At 47.6% G+C, this 22,687-nt stretch overlaps 1 protein-coding gene across 3 annotated transcripts in view; it reads left to right on the top strand.

The window, feature by feature from the left end:
• Nucleotides 1-17,754: 17,754 nt before the first annotated feature.
• Nucleotides 17,755-22,687, top strand: part of SLC6A9 (solute carrier family 6 member 9) — a 30,734-nt gene continuing 25,801 nt past the window's right edge. The window contains exon 1 of one of the 3 annotated variants that reach the window (XM_010982298.3): nt 17,755-18,048. The gene's annotated coding sequence lies outside the window, so the exon portion shown is untranslated. Of the gene's footprint in view, nt 18,049-18,098; nt 18,242-19,227; nt 20,180-22,687 lie in introns of those variants that run through there. The other 2 variants (XM_031465586.2, XM_064493647.1) reach the window with 2 other exon arrangements.

Consider the following 22,687-nt stretch of genomic DNA (forward strand, 5'->3'; position numbering starts at 1 on the left):
CTGACAGGTGTGAGGTGATATCCCATTGTGGCTTCAATTTGCATTTCCCTGATGGTTAGGGATGATCAGCTTCTTTTCAGGTACCTGTTGGCCAACTGCATTTCCTCTTTGGAATACTATCTATTCAGTTTTTCTGCCCATTTTTAAATTAGGCTGTTTGCTTTTTTAATGTTGAGTTGTATGAGCTGTTTATAAATGTTGGATATTAATCCCTTATCCATCAAATAATTTGCAAGTATTTTCTCCCATTCAGTAGGTTGTCTTTTTGTTTTGTTGATGGTTTCCTTTGCTGTGCAAGTTTGATTAGGTCCCATTTGTTTATTTTTGCTTTTATTTCCTTTCCTTTAGGAGGTGGATCCAAAAAATATTGCTGCAATTTATGTCAAAGAGTGTTCTGCCTATGTTTTCCTCCAGGAGTTTTATAGTATCCAGTTTTTCTTTTAGGTCTTTAATCCATTTTGAGTTTACTTTTGTATATGGTGTTAGAGAATGTTCTAATTTCATTGTTTTACATGTAGCTGTCTTGTTTTCCCAGCACCACTTACTGAAGAGACTGTCTTTTCTCCACTGTATATTCTTGCCTCCTTTGTCGTAAATTAATTGACCATAAATGCATGGGTTTATTTCTGGGCTTTCTATCTTGTTCCATTGATCTATCATGTCTGTTTTTGTGCCAGTACAGTAACAGTTCTTGACTTTTAAACAATATGAATTTCTTCCTAAAGATGCCTAGTTAACATACTTTCTCTCAAAAACTGCACTATCAACCTATTTTCATACTTATTTGAAAGTTCTTAGTGTTTTTGTAAACACAATTAGCAGCTTTCAAAGCATCATCAATAACCACAGCATTTTACTCATGAAATATTAAATTGCATTTATACGTCAACTGACTGATAGAATTTCAGCACATAAAGCAAAAGAAGGACATTTTCACTGAGTTACATCTTGAATGATTACCTATGTTTGAAAGTGAACATGCAGATATTAATAACAAATCCGAGTAACATGGATCGCTTAATTTGCTGATACTGTTATTTTTTTTAACATTTTTTATTGAGTTATAGTCAGCTTATGCTGATATTGTTATGTTGACAAGATGTGATGTGATGTTAACAAGATGTGATAGAAATATACACAATGGATCACACACAAACTCAAGGATGTCAGAAATGATATGAAGTAGGTACGTGACTCTTCAGCCTTCTAAGTATTAAGGCCAAAACGGATGTGAGCCAAATTCCAAATGTGCAGCTAGACTTTGGCACATTCCTAAAACAAAATGATTTCACATTGTACATCGTTAAATTATTTATATCTAGCCTTCTATGTCTATATTAACATAGGAAGTTTCTAGAACAATGCTCAACAAAGGTTGAAGATGATTGTTTGGGGGTAGTGGTATTTGGAGCAATTTAAATAACCTTTTTTAGTATATTTTTTATTAATTTTTATGAGGAGGATATGTCTATTATGATATTTATTTAAGAATTTTTCCACAATCACCATATCAAGAATTACTTACACTTAACCATAAATTTTACTGGTTTTGTTGCATAGTGCCGTGTTCAGCAAATATGCCTTCCTTGTATTTCAGCTAACTTTTCTCATTCATTTTTCTTTCCTTCATTGAAGGATTTCCTCTAATAGTTATTTTGGAGAAGATAACGTGGGCAGCATTTGCCCTTTGGGCCTACTTTCTGCCTTTTTCCACCCCGCTCTGTGCCTCTGAAGGCTGACCTTTCAGCATTACAACAGTTGTTCCTGGTTCCTAACAGCATTCCATGCAGAATTCTTCCCTAATCCCTTCCTAGCAAAAGCCCAAACCCAAGTATCCCTGAGGTGGCCCCCAGATTCCTCTGGGGTGCATTTCCCACCACAGCAAGCCAAATACACCTAGCTTTGATAACTACAGGTGTGTTCCCGGTGGTCTTTTGCTGGTGAATTTTGACATATTTCACAAACTCATTCCTCCTTAATCTAAGGTTGAAGAAAAGAAAACTGGAAAAAAAAAAAAAGCAGAGCATTATTATTCTCAAGCTGTGTCTAAACCCCTTAAGAAAAGAGAATACATCCAAATGATTTCTTTAAAAAAAAAATGAGGTGGCAGGTGCCAAATCTTATGATGAATGATTTCTGGAGTAGCCAAAATGAAGAGTGCTCCCAACGATTACAGAAGAAGTAGCTTGGTTTTTCCCTTTCTTATAACATGTCTCTGAAAAATGGTATTTTCATGTTACACTACAATGTCAACCAAATACAGCCTAAGACTTAGGCTGCAGCTGGCATAAGGATCTGACTCTGTAACACCACTCATAATAACAGGCAACTATATGACTTTTTCCATTTTGAGGGGCATATAATTTAGATACAGTAATGTGTACAACTCAATTTTAAATATTTATACCCTGTGTAATTTCACCCAAATAAAGAATAGAGTAAGTCCAGCCTTCCAGAAGTCTCTTTCATGTTTCCTGCAAGTTAGTACCACTCCCATGGGTAATCTTTATCTGGCCTCCACTACTGTTGATTAGTTGTGCCAGTTTTTAACTTCATATAATTATAATCATACAGTATGGACTCTTGTATCTGACTTCTTTCAGTCAAAATTATGTGAGGCTCACCCCTGTGGCTGTATTATCCATACTTTTTTCCCTTTTTATTGCCATGTAATATTCCATTGTCTGGACACATCACAATGTATTTACACTTTCTACTGCCGATGGACATTTAGGTTGTTTCCAGAGTGGGTTGTCATGAAGAAAGCTGTTACAAACACTCTCGTCCATGCCTTCTGGTGGACAGAGCACTCATCTCCATTGAGTATATATCCAGGATTAGAATTGCTGGTCAGGGATATATGTGTGTTTAGTTTTAGTAAATATTGTGGGAGTTTTCCAAAGTGGTCATAGACCAGTTTACACTCTCATCAACAATGTAACATTGTTCTGGTTTTTTCTCATCCTCTACATTAAGATATATGATTTTGAAAGAACTGAAGAAAAAGTTATCATTTTTAAATTTGAGGGGTGTGTACAGAAAGTAAGAAATGCCTGACTATTTGTATATTTGGTCTTAATAAAATAAAAATAATAGCTCTAAATTCTGCCTTATATTAGAGTTAAAATACATTCAATTAAAATTTGGAATGAAAAAATTACTTGATTATTTATTTTGAGGGGAGAAAAAGACTAACACCACCAAGAGTTTGAAAGCATGTGGACTTTTTGTGACACTGGGTATTGGCTGTGGTGCACTGGTAACCTCTTAACAACTGGCTGTCTGAGAAAGAAGCTCTGATTTGTAGAAGTTGCCAACTTCTGTAGGGTAAGTACTTGGCTGAACTCCATCACGTTGCTGATAGGAGTGTAAGTTGGTTCAACCACTTTATAAAATCATCCCACAAAATCTACTAAAGCTGCCTATGCTGGGAGAGAGCAATTCCAATTCTAAGTATGTACACCAAGAGAGTTATATTATTTATAATAGTCGAAGACTGAAAAACTAGAATGGTTAAGTTGCCCTGTGTTCATGCAATGGAATACTGCAACGGAAATGAATAAGCTGCTACTACACGTAACATCGTGGGTGAATCAATCTCACGAGTACAGAAGACTGTATACTGTATAATTCTATCCATATAAAGTTCAAAATCAGGCAAAACTCCTCCAGGGGGGTTAGAAGTCAGGATAGGGGTCACTTTGGAGAGGACAGAGAAGGTAGTGATTTTGTTACCAAACGAATCTTGGGTCCACTCATCAGCATGCAGTCAAGCCAGTCTACTGACACTGGGTTGTAGGGAAGGAAAGTGCAGTGTTTACTGCAGGGCACCAAGCAAGGAGTCCAGGGCAGCTAGTGCTCAAAACACCCGAACTCCCCGGTGGGTTTCAGGGAGGCATTTTTTAAAGTCAAAGTGAGGGAAGTGGGTCACAGGGTATGGAATCAACTGGTGCACAAATCTCTGATTGGCTGATCATGTGGTAACAGGGTGGAGTCACAGGGGTTAATATTATCAATGCTTAGGTTTGGGGAGGCCTGGAGTCTGTGTGCTCATGGTCACCTAGTAGTTATTATCTTCCATTTGATGGGAGTTTTAGCATCTGTAAAACAACTCAGGAAATATGCATCAGATACTGTTTTCTAGGTACTTCAGAGAGGAGCTAAAGCAGGGGGTGTGGGGGAAGGGTCTGTCGCAAAAAGGCCCCAAATGGATCTGCTCCGTTACAACTGGGAGGCCTCTTTACTGGATGGTTATTGTACAGACTGAATGTCTTTGTCCCCCAACATTCTTACGATGAAAACCTAATCCCCAATATGATGACATTATTGTTACCAAATCCAAGCTCGTGCTGCTCAGTCCATGGTAGGCCAATAAGTCAAGAGATGAGGTGCTGGGGCAAGGAATAGTGACTTTATTCAGAAAGCAGCAGTCTGAGAAGATGGCAGACCAGTGTCCCAAAGAACTATCTTACTCAAGTTAGAATTCAGTCTTCTTTTATACTAAAAGAGGAGGGGATGTGACTGGTTGGTCCAAACTTCTTGGTGCTGGCCCAGCCCCAGAGGGGATGTGATAATTCTTTGTTCTTGCAACTGTCCAAGTAGGTCTGCTCACCATGTTCCTGTAAACCTCCAATAAGACAAATGTTTTTCTCTGTTCTGCAACTTTTTATCTCTGTATAAAGTGAAAATTGTTATACCTTTAAAGGTCAAGCCTGGGAGGCAGAGCCTTGAGAAAGGGCTATTATGTATATTTCAGGCTACAGGCAACATTCCTTTACAAAGGTGCAGAGTCAGCATTACGAAGCACAGGAAACTGAGCACAAAGGTTAGAGCTAAAGGAATAGATCCAATATGGAGTCAGGTTTGTTCTCTGTTACATTATGAGGTGGGACTTTGGGGAAGTAATTAGGTTTAGATGTGGTCATGAGAGTGGAGCTCCCATAGTGGGATTAGGGTCTATAACCTCTCCATCTCTCTTTCTCTTTCTCTCTTCTCCATCCTCCCCACCATGTGAAGACACAGCAAAAAGATGACTTTCTGCAAGCCAAGAAGCCAGGGAGAGTGCTCTCACCAAGAACTGAATCTGCCAGCACCTTGATCTTGGACTTCCCAGCCTCCAGAAATGTGAGAAATAAATGTCTGAAGTCTGAGCCTCCCAGTCTATGATATTTTGTTACAGCATTCTGAGCAGCCCAAAAAAGTTATGTTTGCACAGATGTGATCAAGTTGTAATAATGTATTAATGAGTGATTCCAATTAAACTTTATCAAACTAATGTATTTGTGGATTACTTGCACACACAAAACCAAAATAACTTAGTATCTGGGATTTAGGAAATACTTTGTTTGCATGAATGGCTTCTCTTAAGTCTGTAAATGGATTGCTTTATTGTGAGCCTAAGTTGCTCTTGGCAAAATTGTCCTTATGTGTTTGACTGGCCAAGGTATAATTTGTTTAATTTATGAACACAGTAAGATTTATCTATGAATTAGAAATGTTGAAAAAGTTGATTTATTCTGATAATGATATTAATTTTTAACCAACTAGCTCTAAATCCAGTCATATCAAAGACCCAATTTCTGGTTGGAAACTCAAAGATTGTGGTAATTTCTCAGAAGGAGAAAAAGTTAAAAGCATATTTAAAGACAAAAATATTCACCATTAAGAAGAAACCTCTAACACATCTGCTCTTACCCGCCCTTCCCCCCAAACTCCTCTATTTCTCCATCCTGACCAAACGTCCCTTTATTTCGCTGTGGGTATGGTATCTCTTGGTCCTCCGTCTATTCCAGGTAAATCAAGGGGATCAAAGAAATAGGAGTATTTCTGTTTAACTGACATCCAGAATCACCCCACGCACGCATCCAATTCTGCTTGGAAAGTTACTAGTTGTGCCTTCTTTTCTTATTTAAATCACCTTACTTAGTCTACTGTCAAGAGAAGTGGGGAAAGTTCCTGTCTCCTCGGTCTTTGGTTTTCTCACATTTTAAATTAAATCTTTGGGTTATTGCCATCAGCTACTCCCACATCTTGCCTCTCTATTTCTTGACTTCTGTTTCCTGAAGTTAGAAGAAGCCACACAGCTCCCAACACACACACACACACAAACACAAGAGTCTCTTATGAGCCTGCTTTCCAAACACTTTGGAGGCCACCCTGCTGGTGAAAAAGCTTGCCTTGGGCGGATTTAGCCTATCTTAATCGGCCACATCTCGTCTAATATTGTGTAAATTCATAAAGTGTCCACTAGAGGGAAATATAACTCCACCTCTGGCACCAATTTGTTACAGAATGGCTTCTGCAAATTCCCAGAGGAAACTTCCTCTTCCTATCCAACCCAACCAGGTGTTTCCAACTGATTATTCCTTATACTAAGCACCTGAGAAGGAAATAGGTGACACGAATAAGGACAAAAGTAGCTCTCCTATCCATGCCTCTATTCTCACGACCCTGTTCCCAGGGCAGGATACAAACACAATCCAGGCATTCTTTCCCTCAAGATGTATGTGACTGATGGCAGATGTATTATTAGCAAAGTTGACTCGACTGGGCTGGATCCTTGTCAATGTTCCAGGAAAGCTCAAAGAGTTGAGTTGGGTCTTGGGTCATTATCCAAACATAAAGGATTTGTCAACAATGGCAGCCCCATCTCAGAAGCAGGCTAGGTCCTATCTAGACCTGATTCTTCTCCTGTTCACCACCCAGGTCCCTTTCTCCCTCCTACCCTACCCTTCACCAGAACCAGCTTTTATTGTTTTCTCTCCCCAAAGTTGCTAAAGTCATGACAAATCTCTTATTAGCCCACTCAAAGGAATGGCTGGCTTAATCTATTCACACAACTGCTTTTAATCTGAGAAAAACAAAAATGAGCAGCTTTTGTAATGAAGACATTTCTATGATTGGGCCTTCCTAACAAATGCAACATTGCTTCTTATTGCTCATTTGAAAATAAAACCCAACATAGCTAAACATAAATATTCAAGATGGTGGCCATTGAGGGTGCTTGTCTTTAAACCAGACTGCCTTGGATCAAATCCTCTGCTTGCTATTTACCAGCAAGTTACTGAACCTCGGTGCACCAGTTTCCTTAGCTGTTAAAAGAGGAAGGTAAGAGGATCTACTCCAAAGGGTTGTGGTGAAGATTAGAAGAGATAATCTATTTATACAGCGCCCTGCAAAACACGGGTGATCACATGACCCAGGCTAAGCCAATCAGAGCCATTCTTCAGATTTACAAGTACTGTGGTTTTCCTCTGGTATCACTAAGCCATGTGAGGTAAGATGGGAACTGCTTTTGGCCATGTGGTTTACTCTCTCCCCCACCAATGGAAGACACCCATCTGAAGTAGAATCTGTAACAATAAAGAGAGAACATTTGACTTCCTGAGTATAAACCTACTATTGGTCTCTCCAGGTTTGAGTCAATAAACACTACTGACTGTGTGCTGGGCATTATTCTAAACACTCTACAAGTCTCAGCTCAGCAATCCCAGTGACCTCAGAAGGGTACTGTTGGGTATTCCTTGTTAGATACGAGAAAATTTGCCCACGGTGGCAGAGTGCGGGAGCTGGGATTTCAACCCGGGCAGCTGGCCTCTAGAGCCCTCTGTGCACTTGGGCCAGACAGGCTTTGTGGTGGGACACTGCCTCCTGCATGTGGGATGGAGAGAAGCATCCCTAGCCTCTACCCACTACATGTGACAACCAAAAATGTCTCCAGACATTGCCAGATGTCCCCGGGGTGTGTGGGGGGGACACAGAATCGCCCCAGTTGAGACCACTGCTGTCTCTCCCCTGCCTCCAAATTCATTTTGAATTGCTACTGTTGAGTCATCCAGATCCTATGTTAGCCACAACTCAGAGTCACCCAATCCGTGTGTCAAACAACCCAACATCCTTCAAACCTGAGTCACTCACAACACATTGCCACCCAGACCCTGTGTTGTCTAAAAACCTCATGCCACCTACCAGTCTGTATCCCCAAGACTTCCTGTCACCCACAGTCCTGTCACTGAGATCTGTGCAGCCCATCGCCTCATGACATCCATGCTCTGTGTCACCCACCACAGTTTGATGGACTCAGGGCCACAGAGCTCTTCACAGAGACAAGGCACCAAGTACACAGGGAGGCAAGGAGACTGAGACACAGAGGCACAACACAAGGCAGGAGGGGCAGAGAAGCCCATGGAGAAGAGAAACTCACAGAGACAGAGAGAGGCCCGATCCCCTCAAGGCCACAGCTGGTTATGTTAAATGGGTCACTGGGGACCCACCAAGTCCCCTCCCCCACCTCTGGATTAGCCTTGGGGGTGGGGAGGCTAGATTCTTTGGGTAAGGAGCTTAGACCCAATGTGACAGCTAATCGCCCACACAAGGCCTCTGCCTAGGTCACCAAGCCCTGAGCAGCCCCCACCTGCCCCCCAGTCACTCCTCTATTCCTCCCATCAGTTACTTGATTGACAGATCTCTCCCTAATACAGCACAGTCCATGGGGCAGAGGCAAGAGGTCAACCCTCCCAGCCTCCCTTCCAGCTCTGCCACCAGGATGCCAGTTCACCAGCATCTATATAGTTTTGATGGTGGCTGGGGGTCCCTGGACAGAGAGCTTGGATTTCCCACTGGATTGTGTCAGGAAGGATCTGACTGAGACCAGAGGAACATCCTTCTCCGGGCTGAGAGACATGATGGGGAGCAGATGATCCCAGCACTTCTGGACACACACACCCCCGCCCCGCCCACCCCCCTGCAAATCCAGAGCTTCTGAACATGACCAGGATGAGAGGATCAGGCCCATGTTTTAGGGCAATAATAGATTTTAAAACAGCCGCACCCTACCCCCACCCTGTCCTAGACTTGTTGCCACGGTGATGCCCCAGTTGCTCCAGAGGCAGCTGCTAGTCCTTGAAGTGGGGGGACAGGGGGCAGTCAGTGGATCTTCTAGCTGAAGTGGGTTGGGGTGAGAGGTCAGCGCTATCTGGGAACATCCCTGACCATGGCTGGGGGCTGAGAGCCCAGGGTTCCCCTCCACTCCTGCTTCTCTCAGCTCACACCCCACCCCCACGAACCCCCTCAGCCTCCAGCCGCTGCTGCTCCCTGAAAGGGGCTCTGGGAGTCTGAGTCCACCTGCATTTCAACACGGAGGGCAGGGTTCTGATGTGAGGGCTGATCAGAGAGCTCAGGTATGTAGGCTCAGGTGAGGAGTTCAAGCACGTTGCCCCAGGGAAAAGCTCAGAGAGGTGCAGGTAGGGAGAATGGAGGGCGGGGGAGGCTCAGCTTAAAGCTTCTGGAAACAATTCAGGCAAGATATCAGTACCAGGGCTCAGACATGCCCTCAATGCGACATGGCTTCAGAGGAGTCTCAGGTGTAAGGACCCAAATGTGAGGGCTCAGATGGGGCTCAGGTGCAGATCTGTGCTCGAGTCTCCCTTCAGTGGGAATCTGTTCCTAAGAACAATTGTTAAGGTACTAAACTTTAAATGAAGAACTTTTTGAATGTATACATTAAAAGGGATTTAAGGTCAGTGACATTCCTAGAGGCTTCTCCTAACCTTTCTGAGGTTTTCTTATCCATAAAATGGGAATCATAGTTTCTAGCTTGTAAAATCATTGTGAGGATTAAGTGAAAATGAATATAAAGCTCTAAACACAGAACGTACTCAACAAATAATTGCTTTTTAAAAAGAGTTCTTAGAAAAGGGAGGGATGGGACAGAGAGGGAGTACCAATCATTATGTAGAGCCCAGCCAGACAGCTGGTCGACCTCACTGGTCCTCAGTAGGCAGTAGCTACTGAGGGATCAATTATCTTCTCATTGAGAAAACCAGGCTGTGTGGGGAGGAAAGGTGACAAGATGCACATTCCACAAGGGAGAGAAAATGCCACCAACCACACTGGGAACATGCTGGAAATCTGTGGCTTATATGTATTGTGATGGAAGCAATAAAATAAGCTTATTCTTAGACAGCACATTAATAATAACAAAGGTCCAGGGCAAAGAAAAATAAAAGCTCTTTTTAAAAAACTTGAGATAAAAGTAACATTTAACATAGTGTAAGTTTAAGGTGAACCACATATTAATTTGATACATTTATATTTTACAATATTATGGCCATTGTAGCATTAGCTAACACTTCTATCATGTCACATAATTATCATTTCTTCCAGGGACAATTAAGATCTAGTCTCTTGGCAAGTTTTTAATACAGTTTTATCTCTCTCTTTTTTTTTTTTTTTAAGTAAAATTCTAATTCAGTGTTTCTCAAGCTTTTTGGTCTTTACACTTAAAAATAACTGAGGACCCAAAGAGTTTTGTTTGAGTTTTATCTATTGATATTCATTATAATTGAAGTCAATGCTGAGAAAAATTTAAAATATATAATTAAATAACAGTGATACATGTATTGCATATTACCAGAAAAAAAAATAAGTCTATGAAAAATATCTATGTATTTCCCAAAACAAGAACTTTAGTGGGACACAGGCATTGTTTTACATTTTTGCAAATTTCCTTGATGTCTGGCTCAATAGAAGACAGCTGGACTCTCATACCCCCTTCTATATTCAATCTGTTGCAATACGTGGTTTTGGTTGAAAGATGTGAAGGAAACTCAGCCTCATAGCGGATGTAGCTGGAAAAGGGAGAAGTGGTTTAATAGCCTTTTTGGTTCATTGTGGACATTCTTTGATCCTACACCAAAACTCAACAGGTATTGCTTCTTAAAGCTTAGTGACAGTGTGGAATCTGAAGCTATATCAATGAACTTTCTATATTCTGTTACGTTAAAATCCATTGGTCTGTCTTGCATTTTGAATGGTTATTTTTTAGCCATGCATGATTCTGCAACCTCATATACTGGTCATTTGGAAAATGTTGGTTCACTGAGTTGTCAGATCTTCCAAATGTTGACACACTTCATTATACAGCAACCAACAATCAACCAACCCGCAAAGCAAAAATCCAAAAAGCAAAATGAAACAAACCCCCTTACATTCATTAATGTCATTACCAATCTCATCAAGCTTGGGTAGCTTTCAAACTCACGGTAGCATACAGAAATTTTCCAAATTCTAATTTTCACTTGAAAGCTCTAATTATATCACTGGCAACAAACACTGATAGTTTGTTTCCCTTGAAGTAACAGACTCACTTCATTCACTTTTGAGACAACATATGCCAAATACCTAAGTTTGAATAACTTTTGTCACATGTTCTTTTAAGCGAAAGTAGTCATTCGGTGAGGAAGGTGACTTTCGGCTCTCAACTCAATCACTGAAGTGTTTTTCCTTGGGATAACTACCCTACATCAGTATGAAGCAGGTGTGCTTTATATAAACTGCCCCTCTGTCACACAAAGTATTGAAAAGACATGTATTCAAGAGTTGATGTTTAAATATGAAAACAAATATATGTCTGTATATGTATGACTGAAGCATTGTGCTGGACACCAGAAATTGACACAACATGTAAACTGACTGTACTTCAATTTTTTTTTAATTAAGATTTTAAAAAAGAGTTGAGATTTCATGAAATTAATAATTTTTTTTGCTTTATCAAGGACACCCTAAAGTGAAACTGGACTTTTAAAATTCTTTATTTCACTTTCTTGCCTTTTTTTTTGTACTGTGCACGCATAGTGGCAGAGAAAAATACGGAGACTGCTAGTACAGTTGGGACCATGCCTTGATTCCTACTTGAGTGCCAGCAGTTTTACCCACTGCTGCTCTTGCATCATCAGCACAAATATCAATGAAGTGAAAATGGCAAATAATAACTTAGTAGTATTATGAACATCATTTTTGCCTTGTGGATCCCCTGCAAGGGTCTTTGAGACCCCCAGGGGTCTGTGAATAAGACCCCAAGAACAGATAAGAACTGACATTCAAACTCAAATGAAAGAATTCAAATAGCCACATTTATTTGCCTTTTTAAATGACTTTTTTTTTTGAGATATCACTCAAAGGTTTGTAAAAGGCTCTCAAATATCCCATGGAAAAAAATGAAAACCAACTCCATTTGTAGTACTATTTGCTTTACTTCCTCCAAAAAAAGTGGGGGAGAGGGGAGGATTAAGAACGGGGAGGCCCATGGGAGTGCATCAGGCATGTGAAGTCATCCATCATGTGTGTCATGGTGAGCAGACACAGTCCTGGGACCGCAAAGGCAAGTGGTGCTGGGAACTCAGGGCCCTCGGCCACCTTTCCCCACACAATCTCTCTAGCTAGCCACACATCCCTCTACAACAGAGTCACACACACACACATAGAAACACACATACACACACACCACTCACACACACACAGAGCTGGACTTTGCTATGGCTAACGTCACACAGCAAAAATAACCAGCTGAACCATGGTTACATTCACACAATACAATCTTATGGCTACACCAACGCCGCACAAAAAGTTCCACTAAACACCCAGTCTTATTGTGCTCAAATCCAATTCACACTATTTTATATTCACAGCTGAAGAATTTCAATGAGCACACACCCAGTTAGAGTGGCACTCCAATGATCAGTGTGGCACACAAAACATCTACAGGGTCACCCTGTGACAGTGTGCATATTGTTCACAAGGTGAGAGTGTAGGGTTTGAAGACGGGCCAACCTGGGTTCAAGTTCAGGTTCTACCACTTACTAGTTCTGTAACCTAGGGCCAGTTATTAAACCTGCCTGGGTTTTAGTTCTCCAAGGTGGAGATAATTCCTACCTTGTAAAGAGAATGTGAGGAAGACATAAAATAACCAGACAAGTGACAGCTCCTTGTCTGGCTAGACGTGCCCTGGGGATAGGGCTGTAACTGCCATGTATGGCTTGTGTCAGCAGAGGGCACCAGGGCTCTAAGATGTCAGTGGGGGGTGCTGGAAGAACCCTGCCAGAAAGTCCAGGAGTCCTGGGGAGTCTGGAGGCAAGTGCAGGCTGGGAAGGTGTAGGGATGTACATGGGGCTGTGCAGACTCTGGAAAACCCAGCAAGGCCCAGGCCACCAGGGTGTGCTGCTGGGCAAGGGGTACCTCCTGATCTCACCCAGGGAGGAGGGCGAGTACTGACTCTATACCAGGCCCCCTTCTATGCCTACTTCACACATATTTCTTCCTCACAAAAATAAGTGTGTGATAGTCACTACTAATCATCTTCCTCTGGAGGAATATTGAGGAAACTGGGTTCCAGTTTACCTGGCTATTAGGTAGAAAACTTGGGATAAGAATGCAGGCAGCCTGAATTCAGAATCCATATTCCTTTCCGAGTGGCCCCTCACGCCCCTTCCTGGGGCTCTGCCAGGACTCTCCAGACCCCAGCTGTCTGCCCTGGAGCTCAGCCAGCCCCAGCTGACCCTTCTGCTCTTCCAGCCTGCTCCCTGCCTGCTCCCTGAGCTAGCCCACCTTAAGAAGCTCATCAGGCAAGTGGGGGAGATTGATAAGGCAGGGCCCCAGGGGCACGGCCTTATCCAGCCTCACCATCCTCAGCAACTGGGAGTTGTGGGGTGCTGCCAGCAGATGGAGCCCCACCCACTCAGGCGGCCATGTATCACCCATGTGTGGAGTCCCTGGTGTCACGGCCGTTGATGCCATAGCTCCCTATGATGTCATCACGTGCAGTCACACCATGGCTTCGCCTTCTCTCAAGGCTGAAGGGGTTACTCAAATGGGAGCTGGGGAAGTGGAGTCTGACAGCAGCCTTACCCAGGCTTCAGGTCAGCAAGCGGGGTTGGGCTGGACTGGGCAGAGGGGTGGTGTCAGGGTGGATGGCTATTTTTGGTGTTGGCTGCTCCACTTTTAGCCACTCCTCCCAATCCAAAGAGGCTCTGGGTTCAGCAGGAGTAGGGGCAGTGGGAGGAATCACCAGTCCCTCCACAGGGCGGCTCTGGATGTCAGCCTCTAGCTCTGGGCCAGCCCCTGCTCCCCACGGGGAGGTCTGATGCTGGGAAGAGGAGCCTTACAACTCATCCCTTAGGAAGGCAGTGAGGCAGGGAGGGATTCTAAGGATAGCCAGGTGTACGGACTCAGCCAGACTGGCTCTGACAGTCAGACATGCCAACTTGCTGACAGTTTGTGCTCATGGCCTCCCATCATCCCTGTCACACACTGGAAGACATTCATTCTTATGGCCAAGCCCTCGGCCACACATGGGCCACAGACCTCAGTGGGTCATGTGCCCCTCACTGGCACATGACACAGGCACACAGTCACATGTCCCATATAGGAGAGTAGGAACTCCTTTTCTCTCAGGGCCAAGTTCCTAGAAATCAGCACAGTTCCCAGCACAGAGCAGATGTCCGCTCATACAGGCTGAGCAAGTGGACATTCATTTACACAGTTCATGTGACCAGGGGGAGGTAGGACTGGAAGAAAAGCTACCAGATTTGATCTCTCCACAGAATGGGAGCATCCAGGAAGCATCACTGTTGTTTCCAGAACCACCCCCGGCCCCAGCTTCTGCGATGGCCATTCTCCAGAAGATGCCAGTCACTGAAGGGATCTGGGTCATGAGGGCTACCACTCCTCCCCTCCAGATTCCTCTCCAGTGAACTGGGACGTTGGTGCACCGAGAGTTGGTTGTTAGGAACATCAGGTGGTCTAGATGTTAGGCACCCTGGGAATTAGGCCCCCTGGGTGCTGGGCACTGGGTGCTCCGGGTGCTGGAAACTCGGGTTTGGGTTCTCTGCAATGTTGGGAGCTCTGGCACCCTTGGCATTGGGAATTCTGGACTTTGGGAGCTCTAAGCTATTTAGGAATCTTGACATGGAAAGTTCTGGACATCAGGGCTATACCCCAGACAGGGCCAAAGTCAGTATTTCCAATCCCTATGTCTCATTTTACTTGCAGCTGCTGAGGCCCGGCCTTGAACCCTGCTCTGATTCCCATAATTGGCTCATGCTGCCCCCATGGACCAGGGTCAGAGAAAGCACAACAGGATGGCCTGAACGGCACATGGAGCCCCAGAGACAGCTCAGATCTGGAACCAATCTAACCGGCTCTTTTGCATTGGGACAGGGCAAGGAAGGTGCCAGGCACTGACCACTAAGCTCCAAGGTCAAGGCAGGAAGAATCTGAGAGAAGAGCTTAGGTGGGCTTCTGCAGCTCCTGAGGCTGGGGCCCAGGCCAGGCTGCCACCCTCCCCCAACTTCCCAGAAGGGCCCCTCAGCACCCCTCCCCACCAGGTGCCCAGGGCTGCCGGCTCCTACAGTGTCTTCCAGAAGTGGCCCACATCTGTCCTTATCACTGTTCCCACCAGACATACACCTAAGCGCACTCCCTGGGTCCCAACAGAGGCCTGGTTCCTGCAGGCTGATGTTGACAAGTGAAACCAGCCAGCACTGGGGGATCTGACGCCCGGGGCCTGCCCTCCCAGGAAATAGCAGCTGGAGGCTCCTGAGACACGCCCTAGCCCACAGTGGGTGGGGCCCGGCTGCTGCCCGTCCTCTGCTGCCCTGCCCCAGGAAGAAGCTCGCCAGTATGATGTCTGACCCCAACAGTCCTCCTGTCCGTCCTCTGGCCTGACCCCTCCACTCTCCCCACAGTGGCCCAGGCTGGCCATACCCTTCCCACCCTGTGGGCCATCTGCCCAGGGCCAGGAGCTCACAGCCTGGGATGAAGGCCATCCCAGCTCTGACCTGGGCTAGGCCCAAACCTGCCTCCCTTGGGGCCTCGGTTGGGTTGGAAAAAAACAGCTGCTTTAGTCCCTGTCTTGTGGAGACGGCTTTTCAAAAAAACAGAATCTTTCTCATAAACTTCCCCTCAGGACTCAACTCACTGTGTGGCTGCCTGAAGCCCTTTCTAGATCACAGAAGACAAAATACAAACATCTATATGCAAATATTCTTTGTGTTGTGTCATCTGTCTAGTAAAATCAACTTTCCCCAATACTCTGGGGAAAATCTTTTTCCCCCCACCCCATGGGCTAAAGTACTAGGCTGGCCCTGGCCCCAGATTAATCCCAGACACTCTTTCTTCCTGATAGAGGCTCAGAGGGCTGAACCCTGAGCACTCCACTCTTCTTCTAACCCCACCCCCAGCCACAGGTCCTGAGAGGCTCCTGGGGGTCTGGTTCTGAGCATTTGAGCCTGCCTCCCTTCATATGGGGTCCTTAGGGTGAGGCGGGAAGTCTCACTTTCTTCGGCCATGACAGTCTCAGAAGCAACACTGACACTCAGTGCCCTCTTCTCAGGCACCCCTACCCCCAGCCTACTCTTCAAGGGGAAAGGAGGCCACTGTCCCACCCTCTCACACTCTTCCTTGTCCCCACACCACTACCTGGGGGATTGTCCAGCGGCCTCCATCCTGCCTTCCCTGTGTGGTGGCCCTTTTAGACAAGCCCCAGGGGGAAGGAGGGAGGGAGCCATCACAAACAGAATTTATGCCCTAGCAGGAGAGGCAAGGGGTGGGGGTGGGGTTTTGACCAGATGTACCTAGTCCCTGGAGTTGGGCACACACACACCTCTACACAGAGCTGCTGCAGTGCACACACTCTTCCACAAACACAGACCCACCTACAGAAATCCACAGGAGCAGGGTGGGCACAGGCACAACAGACTGCTCAAGTAGAGGCATGCGAGCACACACAAGACATCTGCAATCCGTTCACAGGAGGATATAAATCCCAAACATGCTATACCTGCTAGGTTTGGGGACAAAGTTAAAGGGAAAGATGAGATTAACATCTCCAGACCTTCCTAGATTTGATCAAGTCTCTAATGTGAATAGGTTGTCAGTTCTGAGTCCCTAGCGCCCTAGGGAAGGCTGGTGGAGTGAACTATGTGTGGCCTGAGAGCGTTCCTTGCTGCAAGTATCTGTGCCTGATACCTGTTATCTTGCTCAGTGCCTCTGGTTGTAAATTAATAAAGTGGAATCTCACTCATCAATTGATCCTGTGTGTGTTTGCATGTGTGAATCTGCCTCTTAGAGGCTGACTATCTTCAGGGAACAAATAAAACTGGTTTCTTGGCCAGACAACTGTGAGGAAGAGACTCAGGGTGCAGAGGAGAGACTATCTCTCTGTGCTGATCCCCTTCCTGAGCAGATGCTGGGGGCAAAAACAGTCCCTTGACAGTCAGTACTAACTGGTCATTCTCCTTAAAGCTGGTAGTGCTCAAGGTAAGCAAGTGTGGGAGCCCCTTTCCACCAATTGCCAAGCCTTGCTGCCCAGAGGCAGCCTAGAACAATGTGTTTTGTATATTTTGCAGGACAGGAAACTGAGGCTCAGCAAAGCTCCCTTTGGCAAAGTCTCCAGCTGGAGTAGGAACCCAGGTCTGTCTCCCCAGGGAGGGAAGAGGGGACCCAGGTGGGTGTCTGTAGCCCCTGTAATACAACTGCCAGAGTAGGGCTGACCAAATCCGTGGTCAAAGGAGGGTCCGTGGAGAAAGGACCCCCAGCCCTCCAGTTCCAAGGAGTAGGACCCAGGCCTTACCCAGCTGTGCCCACAGTCCCTAGTGGCACTGCTCCAAAGGGAATGGAATTTGCTCTGACTTCTCTCTAGGGGGAACGCAGGCGCAGAAAGCCGGGGGCCTTTCAGGCTAACTCAAGCCTCAGCACCCCGAGTGCCCAAGGCCTTCTAGCTTCATTCCAGCCTAGCCCGAAGGGGACGACATCTGCTTCCTCCAAGGGCCCCAGCTGGAGGGCAGCGAGGCAGGGACGGAGAAGGGGGCTCCTTTACAGAGCCCACTCCCAGGAGTTCGTGAGGATCAATCATCTAAAAGCTGGAGCGACTTGTAATTTTATTCCCTGGGAGGAGGAGCCTAAGAAGTCGGCCAGGGTGGGGATGAGATGGGGGGGAGGCAGGGCGGCCAGGGGAGCTGTTCAGAGAGGGGAGGGACTTGGCTAGGTCTCCCAAGCCTTCTTCACTCTCCAAACTTTCACCAAACTCTTGGCCCCCGCCTCCCCGAAACCAAAACACAACTAGCTCTGGAGGAGCGGCGAGTGGCGCGGCGGGGCGGGCGGACTCACGGCAGCACTGAGCCTCAGGAGGCTGATGCAACTTTCCCTTTAAGAAAACCACCTGGGTGCACCGCGGTGCGGACCCAGCACGCCCGGGCCGGGGGCTGCAGCATGGTAAGGGGCTGGGGGAAGGGGGCGCTGCGGCTGCGGCTGCGCCTCAGTCAGTCCTGCCGTCGGACACACAGTCCGCGGGGCTGTGTGTGTGTGTGTGTGTGTGTGTGTGTGTGATCGCGCATGCATGCGGGCATCTGTGGGTAAGAGTGTGGGTGCACGCACGGGGATGGTCTGTCTCGCCGGAAAGGTCGGGGTAGGTGCGCGCGTCTGGGTGTCACCAGTGTCACCGAGGAGCTGAAGCGGGCAGGAACGGTGGCGCGGGGCGAGGGGGCGCTCCCGGAGGAGGGGGAGCTGCGTGCCGACTTCGGTTCGGTCCCGGGCGACGGGCGCAAGGATGTGCCGGCAGTGCCGGAACCAAAGCGTCTGTCTGAGGCGCCAGTGGGTCTGCGCGCCGGGGGCCTGCGGGCGACGAGAACCAGCGGGCCCGGTCTGTGCCCGGCATGCGAGCTCCGGCTTTCCATCTCCTCGCCCTGCTGGCCGGCCTGGCTGCCTATCTGGTCCCTCCAGCCGGCCGGCCTCCCTATCTGCCCGCCCACTCGCCGGCCGGGTGCGGGTTCCCGCGCGCCCGCAGGTCCCGGGAAGCCGCGACAGGGAGTCTCGGCCCCCTCGGGGTGTCTTTGTCCGCGGCTCCCGGCCACGGCTTTGGGAAGGGGCTATGCCCGTGGTGTTCTTTGGGGGCTGCTACCCCGGAAAGAATCTGCGTCCTCCCCACCCCAGCCTTCATTCCGGGTGCACGTAGGGCGAGCCCGGGCGGCCGCAGGTGAGAGCAGGGGCCTAGCAGCCCGGGGCGCCCACCCCTAGCCGGCGCCCCGCACCCCGCAGCCACTGCCGGGCGGGAGAAAGCGGCGGGGCCAAGCGGCGGGGCCCGGGCAGGGCGGGAGGGGGGGCTTTCCCGGAGGGCCGGGAGGGGCCGTAGCCGGCCCGGGGGAGGGGCAAGGGGGCGGGGACCTGGGCGCCCCGGTACTTTTCCACCGCAGGGACCGGGGGCGGGGCTGCCGCCCCCTCACCAGCTCAGAGGCCCACACGTGGCGGCTGATGTAACGCCCGCCCCCATCGCCTCGCACTCGGATTAAGGTGGACGCGCCCCGCTTCGAGGAATCGGGGCGCTCCAGGAGGTGCAGCAGCTCCGAAAGCGACCTCGCCTCTTCCTGCCGTTCTGGGGCCTCCTCTCAGCTTGCCGGCTGCTTCTTAAAGGAGCCGCGCCCCCTTTCGGGCCTGCTCTCCGCAGACCACGCCCTTCGCGGGTCACTCTTAAAGGAGCCGCGTCCCTGACTGTCTGACAGCTCTTGTACACAGCCAGGTTCTGTTTCTTTGCTGAAAGCCTGATGCTTCGGCCGCTAGGAGATAAAGGCTAGAGAGGGTGAGGAGTGGAGAAGTAGGCAAGGACCTAAGAGATTAAAGACCCTCAAAAGTGAGGGAGCATCAGAAGATTGGGACTAGTTATAGGAAGGGACTAATGGGTAGCACTGAGCATGCCTAAGTGTTTCCAAAGACCGCAGAGAAAACGCTCCCTTACTCGGCCTACACTGCGACTGCGGCGGTACCCGCTCAGTGCCCAGCTCCGGGCACACAGAAGAATCACACCTCTGCCCTAGATGATTTCTCCAGCTGGTGGGGAAAGCAGATTTGGACACAAATAACCATGCCGCAACGGCTGTGTGTGAGGAGCATGTTAATCAGATGTACACAGCGTGCTTTGTGTGTACCGTGGAAAGATTGACTGCAACTGGGAGGAGAAAAGAAGGCTTCCGGATGAGAATAGCATTGGGACAAGTTTTGAAGATGGGTAGGGTATATACAAACGGAAATGGGGACAAGGGTGCTCAAAAAAGAGGGAAGGCATGAAGCAAGAACCCTCCGGGAAGGCTGGATAGGTGGCCTACAGGTGGCCACAAGTGGCCACAGGTAGCCGACCTTGGATCTAGGCAGAACTGAGGTCCCTCCCCTACTCCTACAGCCTATCCATACCCTCCATCACAGCAAATGGAGATTATGCTTCCTCCACTATCTTTCCTGGAAACTGTGAGGTCTATATCTACCTAGTGAGGACTCCAGGACTTGACTCTTAAAATTGATTGACCTGACAGTCCTGTTTGGAGGAGAGGCAAGACTGAGCAATGAGACTGTAAAGGTAAGCCAGGGTCCTAAGACTACCCCCTTAGCATCGCCCTTTGGTGGCTCACAGACAACTCAAACGCAGCTCACTCAGTCCTGCTGATCTTCTCCCCATTCCAAACCTGCAGCCTCTCCAGCATTCCTGTCTCACACTGGCACTGGCTTCTTCCTATTACACCTCCAGAAACCAGAGACCCCACCTTACCCCTCAGCCCCCAAGTCCAATTCATCTCCAAGTCCTGCCAAAGTTACTTTCTATATTTTTCTCAAATTTGTGCATCTCTCTCCACCCCATTGCCACCTTCCTGATCCAAGTCCCCTCATCTCTGGCCTGGCCTATTCCTAACTGATATCCTCTCTTCCACCACCGCCTCCCTCCAGTCCTTTCTCCGCACTAATCTAGGGTGATGTTTTCAAAGTGCATGCTCCATCAACTACTCCTCCTCACAGCTACAACTCTGCTTTAAAGACTTCAGTAGCTGCCATTGCCCTCAGGATAAAGACCAAAACTGAGGCCCTGAAGACCCTGACGCTGCTTATCTGTCCACCTTCATCTTTGGCTGCTTTCTCCCTGGCTACCTGAGCCCCAGCCCAATGGTCTTTCCACATATTATTTCATTTGTTTGAATCTCTCTTCCTCTTCTCTTCCTCACTATTGCCTAATTAACTCCCTCTGACTCTTAAACATCACTTCCTCAGGAAAGTCCTCGGTAACTCTTAGACAAGGCCAAGTTCCCTTGGTGTAAAAAGACTCTTTCACTTTCACACCCTTTATCGAAGGCTTTACTGATACACATTTGAGTCACCAGTTTCATTTGTTCCCCCAGCCTGTAAGCTGCAGCGGGGCAGAGACTGAGGCATTTTTGATGCCCAGCACAGGTCTGACCCAGAGCAAGCCTAAAATAAATATTTGGGGAATAGATGAATTGAATTGTGGCCACCCCCAAATGCCTGCTGAACAATTTAGGCCATATCCTGTTGGCTGTGGAGAACTCCTGGAGAGAACTGGGGCTTTAGGAGTTGGGGGAAGATTAATGGATTGGAGGGAAGGAAAAAGTGGAGGACGTGTAGTGGAGTCAAAAATGAAGCAGAAACTTCCAACTTCAGCAGAACATACAAAGGAAGTAGGATTAGACCCACCTTCCAGACTGAGAAAACTGAGGCTCGGAGAGGTTAAGTAAATTGCTTGAATTCACATACCTAGTGAGTGGCAGAGCCAGGTCCAGAGCCCAAACTCTTTATCACATGCTAAACTGACTCTGACCCACTGCTGGTCAATGGTGGCCCATTCTAGGTTAGGGGCAGGTCTGGTGCCTGAGAAATGTGGATGCCCAACCCCTAGGAGAGGGCCTGGTGATCAGGTGGTACTTTTTGAATGGATGGATGGGGCCATTTAACAGAAATGACAGAGGCAGGAGAAAAAGCAGGTGCTTTACATCCAACTTACTGTCCTGGAAATGACCATAAAGCCGTCTTTTTTCCACTAATCTGTAAGCACCCTGCCCACAAGGACTGTATTTGCAGTGCTCAGAGATAGCACCCTGTACCCTAAGTTCCAAGACAGAGTATCCTCAGTTTACTCACCTGACCAGAGGGCATATTCACAACCCATGAGGTGACTCTTAATAATGCAATCTGTTGTCATTACTGTCATCATTGTCGTGATTATTTGTTGGTCGAAGAGAGATAGCTTTGAGAACGTCAAATCTACAGTTTACAGCTCAGAGGGAGGGGTGCTGTGAGTGAGGTGGACAAGGGTATGATCTTCTAGGGGAGCATAACCCCTCTTATCCTGGCTGCCTCTAGGAGACCAAAGCCATGAGCAGGGACCTCTTTAGGGACACCACACTGAGAGGCAGGAAGGCCAGCCTGGGTGACTAACCAAAGGGAAATGGTCACAAGTCACGTCCCCACTTGGCCCTGCCCTGAGGAGAAGGTTGTACAGAACACTGGTGGCCAGGGCAGAAGCCTCAGGTAGCCCAGGGCTGGTTTGTATAGGCAAAAAATAGCTTCTTCCTCTTTTCTAGCCTTCCGATGACTTCCTGGGCCTGTGAGTGAGACATGGCCCTTGAGGTGGACGCAAGTTGGGCAGAGTGGCACCAAACAGCCTTGGGAGTAGAGTCTGCTCCCTGGGAGGACCCAGAGAAGATCCCAGAGGCAGAGCCGGATCCTTCCTGGGACCAGGCTCTGTGGAAGTTGAATGTCCTTGTCCATCTGACCCCGTGTTTTCCTCCTGGGGAGGAATTCTTTGAGGCTCCCCCAAGGTTGTTTCCTCTCCTGTGACCTGTCAAAAATTCCCCCCTCTTCCATCTGTGGCTGGCATTAAACCTGCATACAGCTGCATGCCACATGGCCAAGCCTCCCATCTGTCCCCAGCCCCACATTGCCTCTCAGAGGCTTCCTACAAGACTCCAGCTGACTCAGACCCTCATTTCAAGGTTTCCTCCTTACCGGTTTATTTCCGTTCAACTCAGTTCCACCAACATTTCCTGCAAGATGAGTGCTGCCCTAGGTGCTGGGCGCA

Source organism: Camelus dromedarius, chromosome 14 (assembly GCF_036321535.1).
Source record: "Camelus dromedarius isolate mCamDro1 chromosome 14, mCamDro1.pat, whole genome shotgun sequence".
In the NCBI taxonomy this organism is placed as follows: Eukaryota; Metazoa; Chordata; class Mammalia; order Artiodactyla; family Camelidae; genus Camelus; species Camelus dromedarius.